General features: G+C 34.1%; 1 pseudogene; it reads left to right on the top strand.

Moving 5' to 3' along the window:
• Nucleotides 1-94: 94 nt before the first annotated feature.
• LOC133332028 (phospholipid-transporting ATPase ABCA3-like) lies at nucleotides 95-5,458 on the top strand (annotated as a pseudogene).
• The last annotated feature ends 766 nt before the right edge of the window (nucleotides 5,459-6,224 follow it).

The following is a 6,224-nucleotide window of genomic DNA, read 5'->3' as shown; positions in this document are numbered from 1 at the left end:
TAATTATTTGGGTATACCCTATGTTTGTCACGTTTGGCTAAGGCAAAGGAGGGGTGTGCATGAAAATTCAATGGAATTGCGGCGTCGTACCACAATGTCATCTGCGATGGTGGTAGTCGGTCCATATCCCAGTTGCCAAAATTTGGAATGTGGTCCAGTGATGGGTCAAGAAGTGTTGTATTTGAAAAACATCAATACCTATAGGGATCGTATCAGGAATATTCAACAGCTGAAGAAACTTACCCTGAGATTTTATAAAAATGAAATCTCCGTCATATTGGGACCGCATGACCATTTAAAGGAAATATTTATTTTAATGGCGATTTTGATATATATGAAAATTGTTATAATTATCACGATATCATTGATGTTTCGATGCCCAATAACCCGCTGTGGCCAGCATTGACTGTTCAAGAAACCCTATGGTATTTTTGTGCAATAAAACAAAAGCCCAGGGGCAAAGAAGACCTTGAAATGGAAATCAAGAAATGGTTGAAGGTTTTAGGAGAGCATTTGCCCAATGGTTCCCTAACATTTGTAAGAGATTTATCATTTTCCCAAAAACGTTTACTTGCTCTCTGTTCTGCCTTGTCGGGGGATAGAGGGATAATACTTTTGGATAACCCCACCTTGCATATGACACTGAAGGAACAGTTGTCGTATTGGGAAATATTACGCCAGGAGAAAGAAAATCGAGCCATTATTATAACTACATTTTCCATCGATGAGGCTGATGCCATTGGAGATCGTATCGGCATATTGAGTGATGGCAATCTTTTGGCATGGGGTACACCATTTTTTCTGAAGACACGATTTGGCAGTGGATTTGATTTGGTAAGAAAAAAAATAGTCTTTGTAATTTATTTAAAAAAAAAATCTCCTTGAAAAAACATTCTTTAATAATCCACATTTATCCTTGAGAAAACATATTTATATAGTCCTTGGAAAAATATTTTTTTAAAAAATCCACGCCTTCAATAGTCCTTGGAAAAATATTTTTTAAAAAATCCACGCCTTCAATAGTCCTTGGAAAAATATTTTTTAAAAAATCCACGCCTTCAATAGTCCTTGGAAAAATATTTTTTAAAAAATCCACGCCTTCAATAGTCCTTGGAAAAATATTTTTTAAAAAATCCACGCCTTCAATAGTCCTTGGAAAAATATTTTTTAAAAAATCCACGCCTTCAATAGTCCTTGGAAAAATATTTTTTAAAAAATCCACGCCTTCAATAGTCCTTGGAAAAATATTTTTTAAAAAATCCACGCCTTCAATAGTCCTTGGAAAAATATTTTTTAAAAAATCCACGCCTTCAATAGTCCTTGGAAAAATATTTTTTAAAAAATCCACGCCTTCAATAGTCCTTGGAAAAATATTTTTTAAAAAATCCACGCCTTCAATAGTCCTTGGAAAAATATTTTTTAAAAAATCCACGCCTTCAATAGTCCTTGGAAAAATATTTTTTAAAAAATCCACGCCTTCAATAGTCCTTGGAAAAATATTTTTTAAAAAATCCACGCCTTCAATAGTCCTTGGAAAAATATTTTTTAAAAAATCCACGCCTTCAATAGTCCTTGGAAAAATATTTTTTAAAAAATCCACGCCTTCAATAGTCCTTGGAAAAATATTTTTTAAAAAATCCACGCCTTCAATAGTCCTTGGAAAAATATTTTTTAAAAAATCCACGCCTTCAATAGTCCTTGGAAAAATATTTTTTAAAAAATCCACGCCTTCAATAGTCCTTGGAAAAATATTTTTTAAAAAATCCACGCCTTCAATAGTCCTTGGAAAAATATTTTTTAAAAAATCCACGCCTTCAATAGTCCTTCGAAAAATATTTTTTAAAAAATCCACGGCTTCAATAGTCCTTGGAAAAATATTTTTTAAAAAATCCACGCCTTCAATAGTCCTTGGAAAAATATTTTTTAAAAAATCCACGCCTTCAATAGTCCTTGGAAAAAATATTCTTTGAAAAATCCACGCCTTCAATAGTCCTTGGAAAAAATATTCTTTGAAAAATCCACGCCTTCAATAGTCCTTGGAAAAAATATTCTTTAAAAAATCCACGCCTTCAATAGTCCTTGGAAAAATATTCTTTAAAAATCCACGCCTTCAATAGTCCTTGGAAAAAATATTCTTTAAAAAATCCACGCCTTCAATAGTCCTTGGAAAAAATATTCTTTAAAAAATCCACGCCGTTAATAGTCCTTGGAAAAAATATTCTTTAAAAAATCCACACCGTTAATAGTCCTTGGAAAAAATATTCTTTAAAAAACCCACGCCTTCAATAGTCCTTGGAAAAAATATTCTTTAAAAAATCCACGCCTTCAATAGTCCTTGGAAAAAATATTCTTTAAAAAATCGACGCCTTCAATAGTCCTTGGAAAAAATATTCTTTAAAAAATCCACGCCTTCAATAGTCCTTGGAAAAAAAATTCTTTAAAAAATCCACGCCGTTAATAGTCCTTAGAAAAAATATTCTTTAAAAATCCACGCCTTCAATAGTCCTCTTTAACATTATTTTTCTTTCAGATTCTTATAAAAAGGCCAGGTTATCCCAACCGTCCCATAACGGACCTAATATCTCAATATATTCCCAACACAATACCAAGATCTGAAATTGGAGATCAATTGTTCTATAAATTACCTACGGATAAACGAAACGTATATCAAAAACTTTTAATAAGTCTTGAGAAGCAAAGTCAGGAGCTTGGAATCTCAACTATACGCCTTGCGTGTACTGACCTAAAGGAAATTTATATGAAATTGGGTATGGCTAATTCCGCAGAATCAATGGAAATTGCAGAATTACAGCAATTTTGTAAGCACAGATTTCGCAGCAAAGCTGTCCTCCCAAAAAAAAATTTGATCTTGTTACCAATTTCAGGTGAAATTTTCAAATTCACCAAAGTTTCGCGAGTTAATCAAAAATTAAATACCACAAAGCAGCAAATTAACGCCATGCTCTACAAGAAAATGATACACCAAGCTCCGAACATTATACCGATCATTATGATTTTTGTTGTATTCCTTTTGATTCTGTTGATAAATGAAATGACGAAATTATTGCGAATACCGAGTACCCAAAATGAAGGCATCCATTTGGGTCTACCGCATAATGCCACGGAACGTGACTTTCTCTCCCAATTCGATAATTGCTCCTTTGTAGAGGTTGCCGAAATTCAAACTGCCGACTATCAATTGAAATTAAATAATAAACCCAAATATTTTCTCTTTAAACGTTTCGAATGTGGCCATGGGCCGTATCAGGAGGATTTGTTAAGTGATACGGGTATCTATGATAAATTTGGTGCTGTGGAATATCAGGGGCCGAGCAGGCAGGATATGGTGTTGTGGATAAATGAAAAGATATTTCACACTGCGGCAATCTCATTAAATTTGGCACATAATTTGATTTTGAGGTAAGTGGAGATTTTTTAAGGAATATATTCTCAAGGGCCAAAATAGGGTAACTTTTTTAAAGAGTACTTTTCCAAAGAACACAAGGAATCGTGGATTTTTTAAAGAATATTTTTTGAAAGACCAGTAGTAGGCGTGGATTTTATAAAGAAGATTTTTTCAAGAACAAGACGTGGATTTTATAAAGAAGATTTTTTCAAGAACAAGGCGTGGATTTTATAAAGAAGATTTTTTCAAGAACCCCTACAAGGCGTGGATTTTATAAAGAAGATTTTTTCAAGAACCCCTACAAGGCGTGGATTTTATAAAGAAGATTTTTTCAAGAACCCCTACAAGGCGTGGATTTTATAAAGAAGATTTTTTCAAGAACAAGGCGTGGATTTTATAAAGAAGATTTTTTCAAGAACAAGGCGTGGATTTTATAAAGAAGATTTTTTCAAGAACAAGGCGTGGATTTTATAAAGAAGATTTTTTCAAGAACAAGGCGTGGATTTTATAAAGAAGATTTTTTCAAGAACAAGGCGTGGATTTTATAAAGAAGATTTTTTCCAGGACCAGTACAAGGCGTGGATTTTATAAAGAAGATTTTTTCAAGGACCAGTACAAGGCGTGGATTTTATAAAGAAGATTTTTTCAAGGACCAGTACAAGGCGTGGATTTTATAAAGAAGAGATTTTTTTCAAGGACCAGTACAAGGCGTGGATTTTATAAAGAAGATTTTTTCAAGGACCAGTACAAGGCGTGGATTTTATAAAGAAGATTTTTTCAAGGACCAGTACAAGGCGTGGATTTTATAAAGAAGATTTTTTCAAGGACCAGTACAAGGCGTGGATTTTATAAAGAAGATTTTTTCAAGGACCAGTACAAGGCGTGGATTTTATAAAGAAGATTTTTTCAAGGACCAGTACAAGGCGTGGATTTTATAAAGAAGATTTTTTCAAGGACCTGTACAAGGCGTGGATTTTATAAAGAAGATTTTTTCAAGGACCAGTACAAGGCGTGGATTTTATAAAGAAGATTTTTTCAAGGACCTGTACAAGGTGTGGATTTCATAAAGAAGATTTTTTCAAGGACCAGTACAAGGTGTGGATTTTATAAAGAAGATTTTTTCAAGGACCAGCACAAGGTGTGGATTTTATAAAGAAGATTTTTTCAAGGACCAGTACAAGGTGTGGATTTTATTAAGAAGATTTTTTCAAGGACCAGCACAAGGTGTGGATTTTATAAAAAAGATTTTTTCAAGGACCAGTACAAGGTGTGGATTTTATAAAGAAGATTTTTTCAACGACTATATGGTGATTTTATACCGCTGCACATAAACATCAATTTGATTGATAATCAAGTGTCACATTTACGTTTGGCTCTAACGATGGGCATCATTATGCCCATTACAATGTCCTGTTTTATTGTGGGACTTGTGGAGGAGCGAACAAATCACCTATTGACGCTGCAGCGTATTGCCGGTGTAAAGTTATCAATATACATGCTTATTGGCATATTGTGGGATTTTGGAACATTTTTTGCCTTCTCGATTATATATTTTTTGGTAATGCTGGTATCGACCATTGAAGGGTTCGGCACCATGGCGAAATTATGTACGTATGTGGCATTATAACCTCACTGTTATTTTAATTGTTTCCTTTAAGTGATTTTACTTCTTCTGAATGTCCATGGCTTGTCGGCATTGTGTTTTATTTATCTGCTGTCCTTATTTATGCCTCGTTCAAGATATCGGGCATTTTTAATGGCCATTGTGGTTCAACTTGTACTTGGTAAGGAGAAATCTTAGTTTTAAAAACAATTTTTTTTCTATTTACTTTTTTCTGGTAGGTCTTTGTGCATATGTCTTTTATTGGGATGTTGCCGAGACTAGCAGCACATTTTACTATTTATTATCCTTGTCACCAACATTTTCCCTACTGGATGGAATTAGTAATATTTACACTGAAAATAAAGAACATGAATATTGTCGAGAACGATGTCAGGATATTCCAGGGTGCTATGCGGAAAATATGTGTTCACTTATTCAAAATTGTTGTGGTGAGTGGAAAAACGAATAAAAATCTTTAAATAATACACGGCTTGGGTAGAACATTAGAAAATATTCTTTAAACCAGTGAGCGGAGCAGTATAGTCGGACGGGGCCGACCATGCGATACCCTACACAACTACCACGAACTCTAACTTTCTGAGGATGTTTATTCCGAGTCTGAGTAATATTTCGTGATATTTGCCCCCTTACTTTTTTCGAATATTCAGTACAGTCCTTCTAATTACTTGTCCAGATTACCTTCACGGTGGGTTGTGTTGTGATTTTCGGATTATACTCTACTCGAAAACACACAAAAAAATATGTTTTCGGTCCATTTCATTCCAAAATTTTAATCTGATCATCACCGAAAATTGTAGGCGTTGTTCTTGACCATAACTGGAACTTCATGAAAAATTTCAAAGCCATCAGCGCGATATTTCTCCCTCTAATGTGGTAATGGGTTACTAAATAATATCTGAATACGTAATCATCTGTAAATATTTGACTGTAACTCCCACATCTGAGTAGATACATCACTATATTTGGTATCAATTTAAAGGCCAACCACTCCTCTTGGATATGCTATCAAATCCTGGGGACTACATCCTCCAGAAGTAAATATATATGCCATAAAAATACAAATTTTGTCATTTTTCACACAAAAGTCAGGGTCCATTTGACCCGCTAAATATTGACCGATCTTTATCAAAACATGCATGCTTATTCTCTGGCCCGATCCCCTTCTCCATGCAAAAATTCACGGTGTTTGGGCCA

The sequence above is a fragment of the Musca vetustissima genome, unplaced genomic scaffold, assembly GCF_032173495.1.
Source record: "Musca vetustissima isolate MV318-11 ecotype Yass unplaced genomic scaffold, APGP_CSIRO_Mvet_v1 utg51597, whole genome shotgun sequence".
Taxonomy (NCBI): Eukaryota; Metazoa; Arthropoda; class Insecta; order Diptera; family Muscidae; genus Musca; species Musca vetustissima.
Note: the sequence above shows the minus strand (reverse complement) of the source record. Positions and strands in the feature narration are given on the sequence as shown.